Source organism: Canis lupus, chromosome 34 (genome assembly GCF_048164855.1).
Source record: "Canis lupus baileyi chromosome 34, mCanLup2.hap1, whole genome shotgun sequence".
Lineage (NCBI taxonomy): Eukaryota > Metazoa > Chordata > Mammalia > Carnivora > Canidae > Canis > Canis lupus.
The window spans coordinates 29738604-29763300 of record NC_132871.1 but is presented as its reverse complement, the minus strand read 5'-3'; the positions used below and the strand labels follow the sequence as shown (position 1 = coordinate 29763300).

The following is a 24697-nucleotide window of genomic DNA, read 5'->3' as shown; positions in this document are numbered from 1 at the left end:
ATTTTTGCATGGCTAACAATGGTGCTAAACTGACCCTGGAGAAAAAGCAAGAAAACAGAGAAGGTCATAGGTGTTATCATTTCTTAGATTTATGAGCTTTTGAGCCTTGTTCAGCCAGTCTGGATGGATAAAGTGCTATTCCTGGCAATTTCCATCTGAGGATGCAACCACCGCTAGGTATAGTAAACCCACCAGGGTCATTTCCTTACACCTTCCTTATTTTACCAAGCAAGCCCATAGCCATATGGGCTTATGCCATAGCATAAGCCTACCTGCACAAAGAAAATTCGGTTGAGTTCTCATGGTCAGACATCCAGTGGGGCTGAGTTTAACAGCTGATTCTTCCAAGTAACAGCTCTGTGAATTGAACAAGCTATGGAACCTCTCAGGTTCTGCACCCGATCTGAAAAATGACAATAAGACACCTACTTTATAGAGTTATTGTGAAGGTTAAGTAAGATAACACATGCAAAGTCCTTATCACAGTGCCTGCACAGAATAACAGTCAAAATATTGGGTCTTAGTATTAATGCACAGTGCATCAGTCTTAATGCATTAATGGATTGTCTTAGTATTCATATACAGTATTATTATGTAAATATTAGTGTAATGGGACTTAAAGTGTGCTTACCAAATATTTTAGTGTCTACATAAATCCCTAGAAATCTTGTTGAAATTCAGATTATTATTGATTGGGTCTAGTGACGACCCAGAAATCTAAGGTCCTCATGTCAAGTAGCAAATAATTAAGGGATATTAACAATGAGGCGACTAAAGAAAAATTTCCTTCCTTAAGTCCAAAAATAGTGTCTGAAATCTCACAGTATAAATTTTAGGTTAATTGTCCCTAGGAGGTGTAGATTAGTTTTTACCAAAGATTTTACCATGGAGTCTTATGAACTAATTAGCATTGAGTTCATCAGATTAGGCAGTCTTCACTAAAATGTGGTTTTTAATAAAATGAGACAGAGAAAAGTTATGTTTACATTAGAATTTGAAAAAAGTGAAGATCTAGAACACAGATGGCTGTCTAGGTGGAAGGGCCAGCCTGTGTGTCAAAATGACATCAGTGTCCTCATGGTCTGGGACTCTGATGTTGTAAAGAAATAAGGGGCACTGTTAGATAATGGAAATGTGTTGGAGACAAATTACCCTTGCAAATTGAGCACAGAGAGAACCTTGAAAAAATGTAAGCATGATACAGTGGGAGTTAAATTTTTTTAAAATCCTAGTGGCATTTTTCCTTAAAGATGATAATTATTGTACAATTTTTTTAAACCTTTGGAATATGGACTCCTTCTTTGGTTTAAAATACTGAATATAAAACAATTGTTGATTGACCTATTTTCATGCTGGAGAAACTTATCTAATTGCCTGCATAATGAAAACTAAGAAATACAAGTAATTAAAACAGTATTCAAAATGCTTAGTGCTGCTTTATTTCTCAAAAGCCTTGTATCTACAAACAACCTCAATTCAGTTTCTCAAAACCAAGTTTAGATCCACCATGAATGGTTACCCTCAACTGAGTTGAGTAGATACCATGATTTTCTGGGATGTTCAGCATCAGCCCCCTTAAGGGCAGTTCTACTGAGGTACTGGTTGTCACATTACAAAGCTAGTTCGAGGAGTGAGAAATGTATTTTCCTTGGTTTTGCCTATATTACACACCTCAGAACAACCTTGGGTTTCTCTGGCTTTTCTGTCAGGAGAGAATTGTAGTTGCAACAGAAGCGCCAATGTCTGAGCATGAGACTAGCATTAAAACCATGACAGAAAATGATTTAATGTTCCTGTGGCATTAGTGTCATCTATACAATGTATTTTTAAGAGGTAAATTTTAATTTAAAAAAATTTAAAGGATGGGATGCCTGGGTGGCTCAGCGGTTGAGTGTCTGCCTTGGGCTCAGGGTGTGACCCCAGGGTCCTGGGATTGAGTCCTTCATCAAGCGCCCCACAGGAAGCCTGCTTCTCCCTCTGCCTATGTCTCTGCCTCTCATGAATAAATGGGTAAAATCTTAAAAAAGAAAAATTAAGAGCCATAGTAGTTACAAAGATTTAAATAGTCTTTTTCTCTCTCAGAGACAGCTTGTCAATATTCCTTTGAAACAGAGCTTGGATTAGAAGCTAGCTGAGGAATATAGGAAACATTAGAGGGTAAAGATCATTCTTAATTTTGTTTAAATATTTATTTATTTATTTATTTATTTATTTATTTATTTATTTATTTATTTTAGAGACAGAAGAAGAGTGAGGGAGGAAAGGGGTAGAGGGAGAGGGAAAGAGAGAATCTCAAGCAGATACCCTGCTGAGCACGGAGCGCTTGGCTAGAGGGGCCAAAGTGGGGCTTGGTCCCACCACCCTGAGGTCATGATCCCAAGATCACAACCTGAACAAAGAGTCAGTTACGTAGTGGACTGAGCCATGACTGAGCTCCAAGAGGGTAAAGATAATTCTGAGTAAAGGGGAGCTATCGAGAGGAATGCTGAAGAAATCCTGTGGGATCTCACATTCAGCATCACTTACATCAATCACTTGAAAAAAGACGGGAAACATACACTAATTAAACCTGCAGATGGTGCTACATAGAGCTCGTTATTAACGTCAGTGGAGGACAATATTTTCATAAAAAAGCAGTCTTGGAGTTGGAAAAGAAGGTCATCAAATCCCAAGTGAGATGTGATTCCAGAGTGATCTATATTTATCAGAATATTAGTATCTTCCGTAGAAAAAAACTACATTTTTTTCTTTTCTTTTTATTTTTGTTTTTGATCTTTCAATTACTTATTATACAATGGACAAAACTGAAGATATAAATAGTTCAAGAGAGCAAGAACAGCTGCTATTAGTACTTCGTGTTGTATTTCCAGACCATTTTCCCTCATTATAAAAAATGCATTCATTACCACATTTTCAAAGGGAGTGCTTTCTCTAATTTTTAAATTTTTAATAAATTATTTCTCCATTGTCAAGAATCTGGGGCTACCTGCTGCCATGACTGATCTGTGCAGACAGCTCCACAGAAGTCACTCACGGTGGAAGCGGGGTCCTTATTTTGGCTGTGTCCATGCAGTTGCCAGCAGTTAGCTAAACCCTGAGAAAATTCAGGTCGGTGAAACAGAAGAAGTGCAGCAGAACTGTACAGGCAGGAGAAAGGTGAGCACATTTTCAGTTATGCCACTTTAGTTATATTTACAAAATAATATAGACAAAAAATTCAACCATTGTATTTGGGTCTATAGGAACTTTATAAGAAAGAATAAATACTTATGGGATCCCCGGGTGGCGCAGCGGTTTAGCGCCTGCCTTTGGCCCAGGGCGCGATCCTGGAGACCCAGGATCGAATCCCACGTCGGGCTCCCGGTGCATGGAGCCTGCTTCTCCCTCTGCCTGTGTCTCTGCCTCTCTCTCTCTCTCTGTGTGTGACTATCATAAATAAAAAAAAAAAAAAAAAAAACTTATTTCATCTACATTTAAAAATTATTTTGTTTTTTTTTCAGGTGCTTGGCTGGCTCAGTTGGAAGAGCATGTGACTCTTGATCTTAGGGTCATGAATTCAACCCCCATGTTGGGTGTAGAGATTGCTTAAATAAATAAAACTGTAAAAATTAATTTTTTTAATTATGGCAAAATATATGTATCATAAATTTACTATTTTAATCATTTTAAGTGCACATTTCAATGGTTTTAATATGTTCACAGTGTTGTACAACAATCACCATCATATACCCCAGGACTCTTACAGATCTGTCCCTGGCCACCATCATTTATTTATTTTCAGACTTTATGACTACTTTGGATACCTCATATAAGTGGAATCATATATTATTTATGCTTTTGTGACTGGTTTATTTTATTTGGCATAATGACTTCAAAGTTCATCCATACTGTAGCATTGTCAGAATTTCCTTCCTTTTTGAGGCTGAATAATATTCCATTGTATGTACATACCACACTTTGTTCATCTACTCATCTGTTGATGGACCTTGGGTTGCTTTCAAGTTTTGGCTGTTGTAAATAATGCTATTATAAATATGGCTATTGTCCCTGCTTTCAATTATTTTGAATATATGCCCAGAAATGGAATTGCTGGATCATATAGTAATTCTATTTTTAGTTTTTTGAGGAACTGCCATATTGTTTTCCAAAGTAGATGCATCATTTTATATTCACAATATAAAATTCCAATATCTCTACGTCTTTGCCAACACTTATTTTCTATGTTTTTATAATAGCCATCCTATGAGGTATAAAGTATTTTTCACCTATATTTGACCATATTTTAGATTTAAACTTGGCAAAACATAGATATTAGAGAAGGTATTAATTTTTGCTTCCATATCTGGGAAGGGCAATTGTTATTTATAAAATAATAATTTGGTGGATTATTCTTGTAAAATTCCTAACTACTTTTCTTTGACAAAAGTAGATTTCCATTTCTTCTACAAATACATTGTGGAAAACATTCTTCCTAATTCTTTATACTACCCAGTAAAATATCATATCTGACTTAGAAGAACACCCTACCTTTCTGCATAGACAAAAAGGAACTTGTGAAAGTAGTACAGATGTGACGTATGTCAACTTGCCATTTCTCCCATGCTGACTTGGTGTTCTCCAGTTTTGAGTCTGCCAAAAATATCCCAGATATTTCTGTTAGCCATCAGAAGCATGAAGAATCAGGATTAAATATCTCATATATTTTAAGAAAAAGAATTCATAGATAATTGTATGTATAGGATTGACCTTTGTTTATCATATGTGATTCACTTTCACTAACTGCCAAACAGAAGCAAAGAGAACAGAAGCAAAAGAAATGAATGACACACCAGAACATAAAACAAAAGTAGTTTGATGAGATCTTTTCTGTTTCTATTATTGCATAACGATATATAAATACGGCCATCTCCCAATTGCTGAAACCTACTTTACGTTACGGGGCTTCACACTGGTCGTGTATGCTAGTGCAGGTATTGATCGCGTCTATTGAACAAAGGGATCAGGAGAGTACTGATCTGGCATTTTTATCTAGTACACATCATTTAAAATTATTCCAATTCTTAGGGAGAGTTAGTAGGGCGTGACATTATTAGATTGTCAAACACACAAAATCTTTCACTCATTTCAGTGGTTGTGAGCCAGTTCAAATGACATCTGTATTGCTGACAGCAGAGTACAAAGGAAAAGAATAAAAATCAAATGGGAAGCTTTAAGCAGAACTGTGGTCAATGAACACATCGTAAAGTGAAAGTATCTAATTATTCCATTACTGCCCACGATTAAGAAGACTTCAAAGGTCTTGACTTTTGCTCCTTTAGGTAAAACCGAAATTTAGCTTGATTTACTAGATTTACTAGTCTCTAAGCTCTCAATCAGAGTAAAACTATAGACTTTCAGTTTTGACTGCAGTGGAACCACCATATGCGGACCATGTGGAATTTATGAATGATGTGCTTTGCTGGGCCAACAGCCCCAATGCCAGCCTGATTGTTCCGAGTAGTGGTTTGTTCCTTAATGAAGATTCCACAATGCAATTGTTGTAGAAAAATAATGATTACTTTAGGACAGATGGCAAAGTGGCAAGATGGGGAAATCATCCATATCATTCTGATTCTCAATCCTGAGCTTGATGAAGGGTAAGAGCCATACTGAATACTCCAGGAGTGGTGTTTATACAGCTCTGAATCACCCACTTATGGCTCAGCTCTTCATTCTCTTTTCCTTAAATAATGTCATCTTTGCCTAGGGGGCCAAACAAGTGAATGGCAATGTTTATTCTTTAACTAATTAAATGCTTTGAGTGATGCTAAAGCATTGTTCTTTTTGCCTCTCTGTGTGTGTGTGTCCTAAATTCTAAGGGAAAAGTAAAACTAAAAGTCCAGATAAATATATTTTAAAAATTAACATACACGTGAGGCAACCATCTGGATTTTTTAGATTAAGTCTGAATAGCCATGTTTTTGATCTTCACAATTGTTTCTGTACCAATAGATGTACGCTCAAATATCATGTATGCATCTACTTCAGCAACATGCCTCTCTGAAACTCTTAGGATATGGATACACATCTTACTTAATAACAGAAATCTTTACTAATAATATTCTTAAACCAATCACTTGCCTTTTGGTTTTATCATCTACTCTAAGAGTATATAATACCATTGCAATTTTTCTTGATATAACTCTTAAGCCTCACCTAACCAAGCAATAGGGGTCATTTAATTAGCATTAAAGATTGATCATAGCAGGAATTTTTAAGCCAAGCTCAGTGAAGGCACTGAATTTTTATGTAAAACTTTGTGAAGGCAGGTTCATACACAGTTTTCTTCTAAAAGTGCCATTAGCATTCATTTAGTTGCCATAGAAGTGGTCTCTAATTCAAAAAAGGTAAGGACTATTTAAAATGGGAATGGTATTATGGAATATTTCATTGTCAAAAGATTTTGCCCAATTGTTCTGAGGTGGTTTCATTTGTGTCTAGTCTTAGAGCAAACAGATACCAATCAGTGCACAAATTCATTGTCTTATTGGTGCAACATATGTGTTCAGATTGCTCTATCAGCTGCTTTATTATCCACCACTACTGCTTAGCTATCGGCAATGTTGGTATTTTACTTCGCTTTTATTGCCCATAGATCTTTTTGTGCAGTCATCCATGATAATCTATTACAATATTTATAGCATTAATTTATTAATTCATTTCTCCATATGTTTTGTGTGCTACTGAATACCATATAGAATGCTCCATGAATCATTTAAACGAATATAAGACCTAGAACTAGAAGGATAATCAGGGTCCGTATCTTCAGAAACTTATGTGTCAACCTAAGGATTTGGGAATATATTTGCAGAAAGTAAGAAAACACTGAGGGATTCTTAGTTGGGAAAAGACACACTGAATTTGGATTTTTCCTTGGATCACTCTGGTAGTAGAATGAAAGATAAATTTCAGGTAGATAAGGTCAGAGGCCAAAAAAGAGGTAAAACAAACAAACAAACAAACCTGCTTTTGCCAAATGGAGGTTGGGTCTGGAATAGTGGACAGGTTTTATAAATATTTAGGAGGGAAGACTCACAGGACATAAATACATGTAGTCATAATTTGAGATAGATAAGATGGAAGAAAAAATAACTTTGAGGAAAAAAACCCTAAGATTTCTGTTTAGGATTTTTTGCTTTGGTTTATTTTGAGTTTTTATACCCAGGTTTCAAACTGTACAGCAAACACCTGAAGGTGGAGATTTTAAGCCAGAGGAATAAGTTGAGGATTAAAAAAGACATTTGGAAAATCTCTTATCATCATTTATGAAGTAGCTTAGGGATCCCTGGGTGGCGCAGCAGTTTAGCGCCTGCCTTTGGCCCAGGGCACGATCCTGGAGACCCGGGATCGAATCCCACGTCGGGCTCCCGGTGCATGGAGCCTGCTTCTCCCTCTGCCTGTGTCTCTGCCCCTCTCTCTCTCTCACTGTGTGCCTATCTAAAATAAAATAAAAATTAAAAAAAAATTATGAAGTAGCTTAATCATAAAAATGAGTGAAATTATGAGAACAGTCAATAGCACAATAAAATAGAGTAATAGTACAAGTGAAAAGAGTGATAGGAATAGATGTGAGCGTTGAGTTGTATGACTGCTTCCACTTTCAGAGTGGGCTCAAGGAGAGGACCCCTTAAAAGAGAAAAGGAATAATCAGAAAAATTTGAGGAGAAACCAGAGGATATAATGTCATGAAAACAAGAGTACAGAGTTTAAGAAAGGTTCAACAATATCAATCAATGCAAAGATATAGATAAGAAAAGAAGAAAATCTGCTTTTTAACTTGGCATTTATGAATTGCTTACTGATTGATAAAGCGATCTCTACAACTCTGCTTGCCTCCTTCAATGTATTTGACCAATTATATTAAAATCCATTTTATTTGATTATCTGATTATTATTTTTTTGATATTATGCTACTTTTATTTTATATGAGGAATCAAAGCAGTTTACATGTGGATATGATGATGCATATTCCATAATTCTCAGATAAAGTTCACTCTGATAAGTCAGTAGCCAAAAAAACTGTTATGAACTCATTCACTGAAAAGTTTTATAGTTTTATATAAAAATGCATACTGGTTTTTTATAAACTGTTTTTACTTCACAATAATGAAGGGGAGAGGCCTGTACAACTACATTAGTCAGTCATTGGGTGAGGGTTGTCCCAGGGAATGGACATAATCTTAGAGAAGGAAGCTGCTCTGGTCAAGGGAAATTCAAGGGATGGGAGTGTCAGTGCAGGAGGACTGGGCGGTGTGTCTGCAGGCTACACTCCAGGCAGCTGGCAGAATGAGTGTGTCAGTGCTGAAAGGTGGATGGTTCTCTGGGTAACATATCCTACAGCCATTTATGTATAATAAACTCACAGAACCTGATATATACTGTATACTTAATAAGTGTTAACTGATTTTATTAAGTGCTTGAATAAAAGACCTAAATTATACAAGGCTGAGGACTTTGCACAGCCTGCCCCTACATAAATCTTCATTCTCAACCTGCACAAACTCTTCCCTCACTCCACCCCTGCCATTTTATGTTCCTTAAACTGGTCATCCTCCCTGCCTGAAAATAAAAAATTCTCTTTACCTAGAATCCACTCCCACTCCCCCAATTCATCATTACTTACTCCAGTTACTTACTTTTTGTTCACAGCTCAACAACAAGTGTCACTGTCTAGGGTTTTTTCCCCCTAACCCTATATGTACTCTGTTTATCCTAATTGATAGTCCATGGAGTTATGTGACTTTCCGTCAAAGCATTTATTATAGTTTAAACTATATTCACAGTCATGAGTCTCCAGGAGAGTCTCTATGCTATAAAAGCAATACATTTCCTTTGAATAAAGAAGTGAATGAGTGACCTAGTACTAATAAACATCATGTAACGAGTATTTTCTATCACATGTACCATAAAATAATAACAATAGTAAAAACTGTTATAGAGTAATCACTTCCCAACTCTCAGGACTTTCTTATGTTTATCTGAAATCTCTGGGTATATTTCATGAAACTTCATTCAAAGAAAAAATAAACAACAACAATAATTGAAGTGTATACTTCATTATATATCCATGTAAACAGGGAACACATCTCAGGTGGTGTGGACTACTGATCTGCCAGGAACAGTTCACCTAATGAAGTAGGGCGCTCCATTAGATAACAGTTGCTTTTTTCTTTGCTTTCCGTGATGAACCAGGCAAAGTCTGCAGCTGAAAGTAAGCAAGGCTTGCAAACCTAGCCATGACCTGGACAATCGTGATGACCGAGAGTTATTCTTTTGCTAAAGCTTTTTATCTTCACAGCTGAAAATATGCTCCTGACCAGGATGAAATAGCTTCTTTTGCTCCAATTTACTAAAAAAATTGCTTGGATTAAACCAAGTGCACTCTTCCAATTTCAATTAAATTCTAGCATTAAAATTTGCTCACTACACTGCAGGTTCTTACTAACTAAACTCAAAGAGCTGAAATGCTGCTGTGGCTTGGCCTGTGAGGAGGACCTGGAGAGGCAGGTGCCAGTTAGGGAACACCGGCCTGGCCACCTCTACTGTGGGAAATATTTGTGAACACATGGGTTAACTGCTCAACGTGAATATTTCCTGAAAAGTCTGATCCTCATGCTATACTAGTTTCCTACCATGGGATCCCAACTTTTAGTCACCTTGTGAAAAATAAAGATTCTCAACAGAATATCCAGACTTCCTGATTTGGTTGTCTTAACAAGCAGCTTGGAAAATGCTGATACAAGTGATCTATGGATAAGAGCTCCCAGGAACACTGGCCTGGGGGATTACGTCCCAGCTCCTCGGCATACATGAAATGGGACCTATGACTGTCTCCTGTTGAACTCTAGCCTATCATTCCCAGGCTTCTTTTCCAACCCACTTTCTAGTTACAGGAAGTGGTGAACATAACACTGCAGCTACTTTGTAACTTTTGTCTTTCTTCATACTTTCCCCTTTGCTTTGACTACTGTATATCACTTGCTTCACAGGTCCAATTTTCAAGGCTCTTCACAGATGTCAACTCTTCTCTGAAACCTCAGGTCACCTCCCTCCTCTGCATACACCTTTTCTGCATTACACAGCAGAGACGATAAATAGACAATATGCAGGCTGACCTCCATCCCATTAGCCATCACTGACTGATCATGTCTCTGGCTCCATTTCAAACCCTTCTCAATCATGCTCTAGAAGCTAACAGCAACCCCTGAGGTTTAGTGGATAAAATGAAACCTGTTGGGTCGTTCCAGCTCTTAGTTTTCAAAGTTATTATCATTATTATTACTATAGCCCTACTGTTCCATACCATTCATTTGGTTATATGTGTGTCTCCTACTAGACAGAAACAGGCTCATGCCTCATACACCATCAGCTCTTATCCTAGCAGCTGGCACAAAGTAGGCTCACAATAAATGTTTGATTAATGAAGTCATAACTGAATGATACTGCTTGCTTGAGGAAGTGTTCACCTACATTTTAGAAACAGCTTCTGGTCTTTTATCCCTTTGATTATAATTTCACTCAATAAATGTCTTCATAATCATTCAATTCAGAACAAAAGTTAGTTGTAAATTAGTGTGTATGAGAAATATTTTCATTATATCATTTGTATGCTGTTAAGCTTTCTACAGCAAGATTTATAACAATGAAACTTTTCTTTGTGACACTAACGTACTGGAGACTGCTCAACCTCTGATCATCAGGAGTTAACAGAAAACGAGCAATCTAGGGCTAAAGAACTCTCCTCTGTCTTAATTCCTACTTATCTTGGGCAAATGTCATTTTATCATCATCACAGCAATAGCGTTTATTGAACATCCTCTAAGCTTCTGACTTTAATATATGAGGGTTTCACTCTACTGACCTGCCCTTAAAGAGCTTTAATAAAGCTTATTCTCCTTAATAGGGTGAGGTAAGATTGCAATGGAATGGGATTGGTGTAATCAGAAAGAGGGAACCAGAAAGAACAAGTGTTCAGAGAAGAACAGATAAAATTAGGTAAATATCTTCAAAATAGAAGCATTAAAACTTCCAAAGTCCTTGTTATTAACAAGAATGGTATCATTCATAACATTACTGTGGGTTTATATAACAAGTATCCTCCAAAGAGCTCAAAATAAAATAGATTTGCTGAAGATAGTTGTTCAGTTTTATGAATTGACTCTCCAAAGAAGTAATTAATATGGGTGAGGAAAAAAAAAATAACCTCTAGGACTAATTATTCTAGCTTCCAGAGCTCTTTAAAGTATGTCTAGGCATCAGGCAAAATGTTTGGTGAGAGAATTAGTTGCCAAAACACATTTGGTATTTTAGCTGTGATATACATTTGTGGAGGTTATTTTAGCTGTGATATACATTTGTGAATAGCCTGCAGCTTTTCTTAAAACATGGGAGTCATTATTTAGGAAAGACCTCTTGTTGGCTAGTCCTGATTGTCACTCCTAACTGTCCTCAAACTCTATTCACCCTTTTTTCTAACCTTGTCTCCCATTTGTTCTATTGGTTTAACAAATGTTTTGAGGTAAACATTCATGTTCAGACCTCCCTGCCTAATGGAAAACACTACAGTGACAGATTGGCATATCCCAAAATGTTCTAACTTAAAAAAGATTATCTCAGAGTTATACTAAGAATGATTTGGGTCCTTGGAGAGGCATCATGGAGAGGAAGACTGAGGAGTTTGGGAGAAATGTAAAATGAAGTAAGTGCAAGGATATTAACGGTTATAATTGCAAATAATTGAGAATAATCTAAATGTCCACCTATAGTGGGCTGGCTAACAAATTATGATTAAAAAAAAAGACTAGGTGGCCATAAAAAAGGAGTTTTTACTAAGCTGATATTGAAAATTAGTAACTTAAAAAAAAGCGAGTTGTAGAGAAGTCTACAGTGTGTGATAGTTTGTGTTTTAAAAGTAGCAGTTTTATATATATATATAATATATATATATATACATTTTTGCTTATTTATGCTTAAAATTTTTCTTTTAGGACATATAAGAATCTAACATTGATTACTAACATTTGGAATTTCAACCATGTGGTTATAAGACTTTTTTTTAAAAATAAGCAAGCACAATTTTTTTTTTAAAAGACTGTATTTATTTATTCATGAGAGACACACAGAGAGAGGCAAAGACCCTCCAGAGGGAGAAGCACACTCCCTGTGGGGAGCCCAGTGTGAGACTCGATCCTGGGACTCTAGGGTCATGCCCTGGTCCGAAGGCAGATGCTTAACCGCTGAGCCACCCACGGATCCCAAGCAAACACAATTTTAAGGTAGCAACTAAATTATAAATAAAAGCATATGGACATAAGACTTTTGCCTAGGTTTGAAACTTGGCTCCACTACTTGCAAGCTGTATGAATTTTAACTTTGTGAGCCCACTCCACATCCTCTGGGAAAGATTAAATGAGATAAAAATTGAATGCATTGTCTGACACAGCACCACTCAATGAAGGACATTATTATTATTGTTAATTTATAACAACTCATTGAGCTAACTTGCCTGGTTTAATAATCTTTTTTTCTTTCAAAGGGGGCCCAGGGTTTTGACTGGGGAATTTGAAGATTTTTTTACTTTCCATCAGCCAGGAATTAGAAGAAAAATGGGGGGGAGGGGGGGAGATGTATGTTGAATTTAATCTTTTTTTTTTTTTAAATAGTTTTGTTGTGGTTTCTTAATTACATACTCCTTGAAATGGGATTATTTCCCACTTTATGAATTTGTAATCTGGAAGGTTTCTAATGACCTCTTACTTATTAATGTAATTTTTTCTCTGTTTTCTTTCTTCCTAGCTTCTGTGGTTTCAAATTTCCTTTCTTATTCTCTGAATTCCAGTAAGTTACCATGTTTGAAGACATTAGGCAGAGGGGTATTGAATCCTCACTCTGCCATGTAAAGAATCCTTGATGCTCTGGATTCTCAAGCTCTCTAAGCATCAAGTTCTCTATATTAGGAAAGAGTTCTCCACTTTGCTGATTGTTTTGGCAATAAAATGAGGCTGCCCGTGTGAAAAGGCCTGGCTTACCTTGAAAGTCCCACTTTTTTTTTCCATGAACCATTCCAATTCTCACTGAGTCTATAATTAGGGTGTTTTGGGTTTTTTTTTTAAGTTCTTTTTTGTTTTTATTTTTTTTCCCCTTTGCTGGCTCTTTATCTTCCCTTGCACTGCTCTTTTTGCAAACCCTAGCCAAATGTAGACATTCCTGGCGTTAATGACTGGCCTATTCCAGTAATGAACAGATAAAGAGAATAGAGCAACCAGGAGTTAACCTCATGATATTGTTGATTATATTTGTCTATTCATTTTCTCCATTATACAAAACATGCTTCTTGAAGATACACCGTGTCTTATCAGTTTGTTTTCAGGGCTTTTTACCTCTCAGAAAACAGGTATTCAGAAAGGATTTGTTGATCACTCATTATAAGCACGTGACCCTGGAAACTACATTTTTATGAGAATGTGATACTTCTTTTCAAAATACACATCATATTATTAAAAATAAGAGAACGCTTGTCTTGAACAAAGGATATTTTTCCCTAATTTGTGATTTACATAAAGTTCATAATGGAATAACCATTAATAATTGAACATTTTGTAATCATAACTTCCTTGAATAGAATCTCATTATATGACATGAGGTCAGTTTTAGACAAATGTGGAAAAATGGACAGCTGTTTCAGTTATGTGTTGCTGCATCACGACTGGTTATAATAATTCAGGTCTTCCAAGAAGCAGATAAAATGAGGTGGTTGCATTTGCTGGCTTCTCACATTGACTGGTAGGTGCTTCCTATGATCCTCTGACTCCACCTTTAGACATTTCTAACAAGATGGGGTTAGGTATGCAAGATATTTTTTGTTTGAAATGTCTGTGAAGGATAAATAGAAATGAAGCCATGGAAAGTCTACAACCAATGAAGGAGAAGAAAGTAAGGAAGGTCAGTTAAAAGGAAATTCAGATTCTGATTATGTTTCTGCAAGGCCAATAAAGAATACCCAAGCCAAAATCATAAGGTAAAGCATCACAGTAATGGCTTCTCACATTGACTGGTAGGTGCTTCCTCTGATCTTCTGACTCCATCTTCAGATGTTTCCTTACCTAGTGCTTCCTCCAGCATTGGCATTGATTATCCTACTGGATATGAAGATTTCGTATCTGATGCAAAACAATGTTTTCTCTTGAAACAAATTGTTATGTTGTCCATTGGGTTATAGTCTTATGTTCGTGGGGAAAATATATCCTCAAAGAGCTATGTTGATATTAATGGTCTCAGGTCTCATTCCTGATAGTTGAATTATGTTGGTGCAGGTGACTTCAAATCTCAAAAGGAAAGTTTGTAGAAAGAATAATACTTAGCTGCGAATTAACTACAACAATGTTGAAGGAATATAAACTGACTCCAAGATTGAGAAAATCTGGAACTTGGGGATTGTGAAAATACCTTATGGTAAGGATCTATGATCTCTATTGCTAATATAAATCACCTGGAAAAATGATATTACATGATGGTTATAGAATTGGAGATAGAAAATTTGGCATTCAGTCTCAGTTAATTGACAGTTGAGATCCCATGAATAAGTGAATTCAGAAAGAAAATGGATAGGGATAGGTATAGAATAGTAGAAAAAGCTTGAAAATCAGCTCAGGGGAGGACAGTGCCTAATAACGAGCAAAGAAACATAAACTAATGTTAGAGAAGATATGGAAGAGATTACAGTTGTGGAAGCTGTGCAGGATAGGTAGGTTCACAGGCATAGAATGGAAGTTTCATCCTTGGCTATAATCTAGAAAAATTTTATCTCATGAATGAGAGAACTGAGATCAAGAATGATTGTGACTTAGGCAGGGTCTTACAACTGCTATAGTTTTCTGAAAAGTGATAGCATATAAAACAGATCTTCCTAATTCTTGATTTGCCTCTAGAACACACTGGGTGGCCATTGACCTTTAATGCAAATGAGACATCCACTTGCATAAGCACTTAGAAGAGAGGGCGAGCTTTAGCCTGAAGGAATGTAACCAATGACTATCCACTTAATCCTTGAGTGAAGTTATGACAAAATAGATCTGCTAGCACAGCCATGAGGAGAGGAATTGGCGGAGAGAGGGAGACAGCAGAAAAGACCGTCTATTTGTGTCTATTTGTGTGCCTTAGAGAGCGTTGGGATGGTAATTAAGAGGTATTTGTACTTAGGACATCTGAGCTGAATTGTGGTTATGCTTTTTAAAAATTACAATTTGTACTTCATATTTTTAGAACTTTGCAGTTTTATTTCTTCCAGGTTTTCTTGCAGCATAGACTGTCACAAAATTCAACTTTAAAAAGGTCAAACCTATTAAAAAGCAGAAGTGCTTGAGAGATTTCCTTTTTCTCCCTTTCTACATTCTGTTTTAATTTTGAATGGTTAATTGGAAACCGGCTTCAACTCCAAATGCCCAGTTGTAGTTGAAGACAACGACCCTTGTAATTGTGGCTAGCTGACGTCAGACCTCCTCTGGCAGGTCATGTCCTTACTCATTTTGGAGAAACTTAGGACCAAATTTAACCAAGAGTACCCAGCCTCCCAGTGTAAGGGAGAACAGCAGGCTTTTAGCTTAGTTCTGCAAATAGGAAGTAGTCCTTTAACAGTTCCAACTTGTTAATGTTAGAAAGTCCTTTGGGTTCATATGCTTGGTTCTTCACTTCCCCTGGTCGGCCCCCGATAACCCGGAAATCCATTTCGCTAGCAAGTATACACCCAACATGTTTTTCTTGAAACAAATTGTTATGTTGTCCATTGGGTTATAGTCTCATGTTCCTGGGGAAATTTACACCTCTCTCTGAGTAAGACCACAGCTCTGACTCTCAATCAAGGAGATCCTGCCCTCTTTTATTGACTAACTTTGGCCCTTCAACCAGCTCCCCAGGTTACCCTTTCTTCAGTCATAAATTGAGCTAATAATCGCAGCTTGTCATGCAAGGTTATCTTGCAACTTAAGTGAGGTAATACTTACGAAGGCCTTAATATATTGTCTTAGAAATATTAAATAACTTGATCAAAGCTAATATATGGTGGAGTTTGGATTAAACTCATGTACATACCTTCCACCACAGTCAATAAAATAATAGGTCCATACATGTATATCTGGTTATCATCACCATTATTGTGTTCAAGAAAATCTGCTAGCTCCCATGAGATTACAAAAGCTCTAGGACTCATATTTTCTGCTCTACTGCCTTAGGGAAATAGGGTTAAAGACAAGGACTTCATGTAAATGGCAGTTACTATTCAGTAGTAAATGTGTGCCACAAAAACAAAATATATTAGGTATTTTAAGATTTGGAATGAGAGATTACTTAATGCTGACATAAATGGGTAAACCTCATGAAGAAGGGACTTGAACTAGATTTTGAGATATCAGTCAAGTGTGGACAAGTGGAATGAAACTTCAAATATCATTAATTAGAAAAGAATATTTTTGGGGTGCCTGGGTGGCTCAGTCAGTTAAGCGTCTGCCTTCTGCTCAGGTCATGATCCCAGGGTCCTGGGATGGAGCCCCACATTGGGCTCCCTGCTCAGGGCGGGGGGAGTCTGCTTCTTCTCCTTCTGCTCCTCCGCACTACTTGTGTTCTCTCTTTCTCTCAAATAAATAAAAAATTCTTTAAAACAAACAAACAAACAAAAAGAATCTCAATTTTTCTTAGTTTAGTAGAATCTTTTTTACAGTGAAGGCAAAGAACAAAATGCATATTTGAAATCCCTTAGAAAACATTAAAAAACAACCAAAAAATTTAACAGAATTCCTGACACACACAAAAAATTCAACAGAAAAAAAAAACATAGAGACTAATTATAAATTTATTATGCCTACTATTATCTTTACTATTATTATAAGATAGGAATACATCAAATCTAAAGTCTAGAAACATGCTCTTATTTTCATAGCCACAGAAAATGCTATTTCACTGGTGTAGAAATTCTGCAGGCTATGGGGGGAAGTTGTATCTTTCCTTTCCTAGTTTCCTATAGAGTCTGCCTTTGTTAACATGGTGGGTGATTCCTGAACGTAATCACGGATAGTACTTGATCCAACAAAACCAACACTACTGCTAAAGCTATCCGCTCACACCTTCCCGGCTATGTTCTGTCATGGTTTTCTAGTGTTCACTGTTCTAACATACAGGACAGTTATCTAGAATGTTTTAAGTCTGGTGTTTACGGAAACACACTCCAGCTCAGTAGTAAAAGCTTACCAATATTTATCAATTCACTGTAAAAATACTGTTCTAGTTTAGAATTTGGTATACATGAACTCAGTTGAGACGAGGTGATTGCACATCTTTTTGTTTTTTTCAAAATATTTTGACTACTTCTGAGTTTCAGAAAAGCTGGGCTAAAATGAGAGATTGTCGTTTTTATACCTACTCTCTAACAGTTATAAAAATAGCTCCATTAGGGCAGCCCGGGTGGCTCAGCGGTTTAGTGCCGCCTTCAGCCCGGGGCGTGATCCTGGAGACCCGGGATCGAGTCCCGCGTCGGGCTCCCTGCATGGAGCCTGCTTCTCCCTCTGTCTCTCTCTCTTCTCTCTCTCTCTCTCTCTCTCTCTCTCTGTGTCTCTCATGAATAAAATAAATAAAATGTTTAAAAAAATGGCTCCATTAAATGAGTAAAAATGTTTGGGTCATAATGCTCTTGTGTGGAAGGAAATTTAGCAGCGTAACAAGAATATGATATTTTCAATGTAGTTAAATCCTAAAAGGTAAAGGGCTACTGATTGACTACCAAATATACATATAATGGAGACAGTTTAATCAAAGGTTATATGTATTTTTTGAGATTCAGAGAAAAAATATATTTTATAATCTGACTCAGACTTTGAAAATTCCCTATATTCACCCACTCTTGGTACATTTTTAAATTTATTTTCATCTTTTACTCAGTCTTAAATTTATGGAGAAGTATTGGAAGGGTATTATTTGAGTCTCAGGTATAGAGTAAATGTTTTTGTTGTTAAAGGAAAAATGACAATATTAAAAACATGATGACAAAAAGCAGCTTATCAATAAACTATAGATATTGGTTATTTAAATTTTATGAGTAAGAAATATTACTTGTATTTTATGAAACTTAATTGCTTTTAAATCACTTTTTAAGAAAGCTACGTAATTTTATACTCACGGTGATAAGGAAAGGAGGAGAGATGCTACCTCCAGTATCAAATAAAAATTAAAGCTTCCAACTTCGTACTTCAGAGGCTCTTACCTCTCCCAGTAGTAGTCTTTATTATGAAATCAGGGTGCATTTTTGGAAATAGACATTCATCGCTCTGTCTGGCATCAGTGGTTAGCTTTTCCTATTTCAGCCAGAGACACACATTGGCTGTCAAGTGAGGTTGTGCCTTTGCTTCTCTGAATAACGGTGCCGCCCCCCGACCGTCCTCCGCAGCCAGAGCCCTGAGGCCTGAAGCGCAACGTGGAAGCCACCAAGCTCCTTCGCTGGTTTCCCTCTGGCCTCTGTTTCGTTTAAACTTGCTTTCTGCATTAATATCTAATTTGAAGTCCCTTGCATTTTCTTCCTTTCTTATTACATTGCTGTCCATTTCTAAATTACCTGATAAAACTGTGAACACAGGAACATTCATCAGTTCGAGGTTGTGGGTTTTGCTTGTGTGTGTGTGGTTAGTAACCCTGCTGCAGTGGTTGTTATAGTAACCAGTTCTCTTCAGCAGAGGAAGGAGTCTGGGCATTTGACAATGCCCGAGATGTAATAGAAGAAGATAAAGTTCCTAGATTTCATATTTCATTAGGAGATGATTCCAGGGCTACTGCTATCTTTTAAAATCTATTTTTTAAGTAAAGAATAAAGTAGGTGCAGGTGCTATCTACCCATTTTCCTGAAGTAAGCTGGATAAATGGTCTCCATCAGGTACTTTATTTACGCAGTTACTCATCTAACGCATATCCAGATTTTCAGACAAAAAGTCCCCAAGTTACCCAGAAAAATGAGCAAAGTCAATTTTATATGGCATGTCCATTCACTGGCAATTTGCAAAGAACAACTAGGTTCTCAGAGAGTGCTTTTCTCTTTTGTCTCTTTGTATCATTTAGCTTCTTTGTTTTATTTATTCTTTATTTCAGGAGTATCATTTGTTGGTTTGAAACAGATACTGCTTTACTCTCTTTCCATTCTCTGTTGTTTCCCAGAAATAGTGCCATTAACAAATCAAGTTCTGGGTAATGACAAACACATCAATATAGTTACTCATGTCCTACTTAAATCAATCACCATACACGTATGTGAGGTTTAAAAATACATTTGATCTTGGCCTATGGGAGTTGCTTTTATTCACTTAATATACTATGGAATACTTTTCAAGTTCATACATAGAGATATGCTTTATTGAAATAAAAGAGTGCATAGTCTGTTTTACCATAACTGGTGTAACCAGTGCCTATTAATGAACAGTTAGGTGCTTTGGCCCTGATTGATGGGGTGATGAAAATGCTTTACATCTTGATGGTTTGGCAGATAGGAGTGATTATATCAATGAAAGATCATCAGAATCTTTACTTAAGATCTGTTCTTCATTATACATAAAATTTACCTCAATTTAAAAATTCCTGTAAATATTCATTGCCATGTACTTGCTATGTTACTTAGTATTATATTATTGCTGTGCTGCCTAATATTTTGGACAACATTCTTTGTGAAAAATTTAGCAATTTACCAAGCTTATAAAATATTACCCTGACCAATTTTTTTAAAAGCATACCAAAGGAAAGATGAGTGATGAGTAGGACTGATTATTCTTTTGTCACTATTAAAAGTACTGAAGTGAGAAATCTGCAGCTTGAAATAGAAAACAAACAAATATAATCAGTGTTCTCATGGCAACAAATGCTAAAGCCATTGTCTTCTATAAACTGTCAGCGAACAGGATGGGAGCTCTGGGGTAATGCTAGTAGCAGCGCAGGGTAAGGTCCCTGATTATTAGAAATGCCCTTCTGTAGTTAACCATTCTTTCCCTCTTTCATCCTTCTCTGAATATAATGTGGTCTTTCCATGTCAGTTTATTTCAGAATTGCAGATTGGTTTCTTTCTTTCTTTTTTTTTTTTTCCTCGTAAGGTTTTATTTATTGGAGAGAAAGTGAGAGTGAGAGAGAGAGCACGAGTAGGTGGGAGGCAGAGGGAGAAGCCGACTCCCCTGCTGAGCAGGGAACTCTCCACTGGCCTTGATCTCAGGCCCTGAGCTGAGAGCAGATGCTTAACCGACCGAGCCACCTAGGAGTCCCTCAGATCAGTCTCTTAACAATGATAATTGTGTATAACAACATTGTCTCATTTGCTATGGATTTTGGGTTTTGTTGGGGATCGAGAAGAACAAGGATTTGGAAACAAGAAACATGGGTTCCAATTTTGGCTAAACTAGCTGTTAACTCGGGGGTCTTAGGTAAGAAAACAAGTATACTAGAGCTAGAATTAGATTGGATTGTTTTAATGTATGATTATATAAAACATATACAAAGTGCATTGGTTTTGGTAAGGGCACAATAAATGTTTTCCTTTTCTTCGGTTCAAATACGTTATGTAGGGGGTACCAAATCATTCTGCATTATTCATTCATTGATTAAATAATTCACTAGAATATACCGATTATTATACACGGTGGGTTCTAGTACCAATTCCAATTTGTGTGCATGGCAGAGAGTTCCCCACACCACCAATTTACTATTTTTGGAGACCAGCAGCCTTCCCACGAGAGTTCAACTGAATTCTGACTTGAGCTACCTCGAGACAGCATCAGGTTCCAGATTAAGGATCCAGTCCCAGGACTGTCTTCCCCCATACTTCAGATGTGAGTCACAAGCCCAGGTTGTTACTGTGCTTCAACCAGATGCATCCACCACCTCTTCCTTAGGCTCAGTTAATTTGCTAGAGCGGCTCACAGGACTCAGAGAAATATTTTACTTAGTGGATCACTGGCTTATTACTAAAGGATATAATTCAGGAACCGCTTGGTGGAAGAAATGCATAGAGCAATGTATGGGAACTGGGCACTGAGCTTCCTTCCCCTCTCTAGGCATGTCACTATCCAGCACCTCCAAGTATTCATCAATTGGAAGTTCTCTGAACCCGGTCTTTTTTGGGTTTTTATGGAAATTTCACTATATATATATATATATATATATATATATATATATATATATATACTAGTGATTAAATCACTGGCCATTGATGATTGAGCAATCTCCAGCCTCTCTCCCCTCCCAAGATGCCAGGGGCTAGGGCTGAAAGTCCCAACCTTCTAATCACATGGTTGATTCTCTCGGCAACCAGCCCCAGCCTTAGGTGCCTTCCAAAAGTCACTTTATTAACATGAGACACCTTTAAACCTTTGTTACTTAGGAAATTCCAAGTGGTTTTGGGGCTGTGAGTCAGAAAACATGGATAAGAACAAACATACATGAGCAGTAAAATTTGATTATCTGAATGACCAATCATAAAAAAATAAACGAGCTGGAGCAGACAACACTCATCTAAAGTAGGTCTCTTTTGCATATTGATTATTTTGAGCAGTTTTTTTATTGTTGTTTGTTTCGTTCTGTTTTTGTTTTTTTTTAAGAAACAAGACACAGGTGAAAATATGAAAATGGAGAAGTTATGCTTTTTTTTTAGATTTCATTTATTTATTCGGAGAGGCAGAGCCCCAGGCAGAGGGGGAAGCAGGCCCCTGCGGCCCGACGGCCGGTCTCGGACCCCAGGGCCCGGGGTCACGCCCTGGGCGCCCCGGGCCTCGGCACAAGTGACCCTGGTAGGAGACGCAGGACCTGGAAGAGGAGGATGAGTCGGGGGTCCCGGCCGCGCCTGTCGGGGGCTGGAGAGAGGCGGAGTCGCAGCTCCGAGGCGCGGCTTTAGCGACTTTTGAATTTCTGCGTTTCTCCGGGTCTGTCCTGTGTATTCCGGGAGCATAGACACGCCCACATGTGTTTTCCCGCCGCCGCCCCGCGCCCGGGAAGCTGCCGGCGGGCCCCGATCCCGCTGAAATAACGGGAAGGACCGGAGGGCGGGGGTCGGTCCTGACGGGCCCAAGCCGCTGGGCAGTGCCACCGAGTCGGCAGGGACGGGAATCGGGAAATCACAGAGCCAGGACTATCACCTACCAATGGAAACCGAAACCGACGGCGACAGGCGCGGGGCCGAGGACGAGCCGCGCAGCCGGGCCTGGGACCCGCCACGAGGCCGGGCGGGGGGGAGGGGCGGGGCGGGGCCTCCTGGGCGGGGCCTCCTGGGCGGGGCGGGGCCGGGCCTGGGGGGCGGGGCCTCCTGGGCGGGGCCGGGCCGGGCCTGGGGGCGGGGCCTCCTGGGCGGGGCGGGGCCTCCTGGGCCGGGCGGGGCCGGGCCTGGGGGGGCGGGGCCTCCTGATAGGGGCGGGTCGGGCCTGGGGGGCGGGGCCTCCTGGGCGGGGCGGGGCCGGGGCTGGGGGTCGGGGCGGGGCCGGGCCTGGGGGGGGCGGGCCCAGCGCCCCGCAGCCCTCAGTGCCCCCCGCCCCCGCCTGCTGAGAGGCTCAGCGCTCCCGCCACCCCCAGAGGCCTGCCTGTGCCCCCGCTCAGCTCTTGTCGGTTTTTATTAGAAATTTTATTATGACTTGAAATTATTTTATTTGCTTGTCTCCTTCATTTCTATTTTATTTTTTCTAGATTTCACTTATGAGAGAGAGAGAGAGAACATGAGCATGAGCAGGGGCAGAGGCAGAGGGAGAAGCAGACTCCCCGTGGGGCGGGGGCCCCGCGTGGGGCTCGATCCCAGGGCCCTGGGTCATGACCGGAGCCGAAGGCGCCTCTTCACCAACTGAGCCACCCAGGCGCCCCGGTCTCCCTCAACTTAAACGTAAGCTCTAGACCTCTGACCTTGTTTCTTGTTTATGGTGCTGTTCCCTCCTTTGCCTGCAGCCTGGCACACAAAAATAGTTGCTCAATAAAAGTTTGTTGAAAGAATGAGTGAGTAAAGCACCCATGGAATATTTAAGAATAAGCCATATTTTTAGCTATAGAGAAAGTATTTCTTTTTATATATTATTATATAAAATATGTTCTGTGAAAGCAGTGCAATACTCTAGAAAGAGATAGCAAAAAAAGAAACAAGCAAAATCCATTTCTATATAAACCCCTTATAAATAACTCTTGAGGTTAAAAAAAATACCACTGGAATTATAAATTTTAGAAATGAATAGAAAGCAAGGACTAGATAGATATACTGATGGAATGAACCTTAAGTATATACTTATAAAACTATGGAACTTTAGAAAAAATAGAAAAAAAAGCTGAAATAGGTTACATGTTAAAATACAGGAGACTTAATAAAAACCAAAACAGAAGTAATTTAAAGATGAAATAAATTTAAAACTATGAACTTAATAAAACTAAAAGTTGGTCTTAGGGAAAGGAAAAATAAAATAACAAACCCTTGATAAATCTGATCACTACCAGGTATATCAGTCTGCTTGGGCTGCCATAGCAGGATACCATGGACTGAAAGGGGTTAAATAACAAAAATTTATTTTCTCAATTTTGGAGGCTAGAACTCCAAATCAAGGTGTTGGTAGGTTTGGTTTTGGTTTTTCCTGAAGACTTTGTCCTTGGCTTAAAGATAGCTATCTCCCTACGTGTCCACATATGTCCCTTCCTCTCTCTAATGGCATTCCTAGTGTCTCTCCTGTTATGTTGTAATCCTCTCTTTTTATAAGGATACCATTCAGATTGGATTAAGGCCCAATATGAAGACCTCATTTTAACATAATTAGCTCTTCAGTGGCTCTGTCTCCAGAAGCAGCCACATTCTAGAATATAAGAGGTTATGAACTCAACATATGAATTTTGAAGGGGAGCATGATTTGATCCCTAATTGTTGGCAACAAATATTAAGAAACTATATTAAACATGAGAATAGGGTTAGAACTATATATGTGGAAAATAAACATCTTAATAAAAATTACATTACAATGTTACAACTTGAAACTTTATGAATGGATTCAGTAAATCTCAAAAAATAAAAGTGCCCAAAATTAACTCATGAAACAGTATAACATTTGAATATTCTATTAATTAAAATAAATGGTATTCAAACCTAACCCTCCATCCTAGTTTCTAACCTTAAAGTCAATAGATCCAGGCAACATCAAATAACATGGTTTTTATATATGTACATTTTTTTCCAGAACACAGAAAAATACAGTTTTCTAACACTCTGCCAGAATAAAACCCTAGATTCTATAACAGAACAAGAATATTAGAAATACAAAAAAAGAGAAAATAACCACATAGCAACTTAATTCACAATAATTACAAATATCCTAAGTATACAATTGTTTACAAAACACTGCAGAGTATAAGCAGACTAATACAATATGCCTCAGTTATCCTAGAAGTATATACAAAAATAGCATTGGGCAACATAGAATCTTATCTATTTTAATAAATTAAAATGCAAAAAAAGACTATCAAGAAAAGACAATGCATTTGATATGATTTACTAGATATTTCTAACTCAAAAAGAGTAAGCCAGAAAAACAAAGAGCAGCTCAAATTTGATAGACCAGAAATATATGAGAAACATTACATTTAGAGTTGTAATATTAGACGTAGTTTCCTCTAAAGTCAATTGACAATTTTTTAG

At 38.0% G+C, this 24697-nt stretch overlaps 1 long non-coding RNA gene across 1 annotated transcript; it reads right to left on the bottom strand.

Annotated features, from left to right (window-relative positions):
• Positions 1-272: 272 nt before the first annotated feature.
• Positions 273-18524, bottom strand: LOC140624607 (uncharacterized). The gene is made up of 4 exons (XR_012024077.1): positions 18203-18524; positions 4528-4629; positions 2987-3137; positions 273-403 (listed from the first exon to the last, which is right to left on the bottom strand). It is a non-coding gene; the product is annotated as an uncharacterized lncRNA (long non-coding RNA).
• Between the last annotated feature and the right edge of the window lie 6173 nt (positions 18525-24697).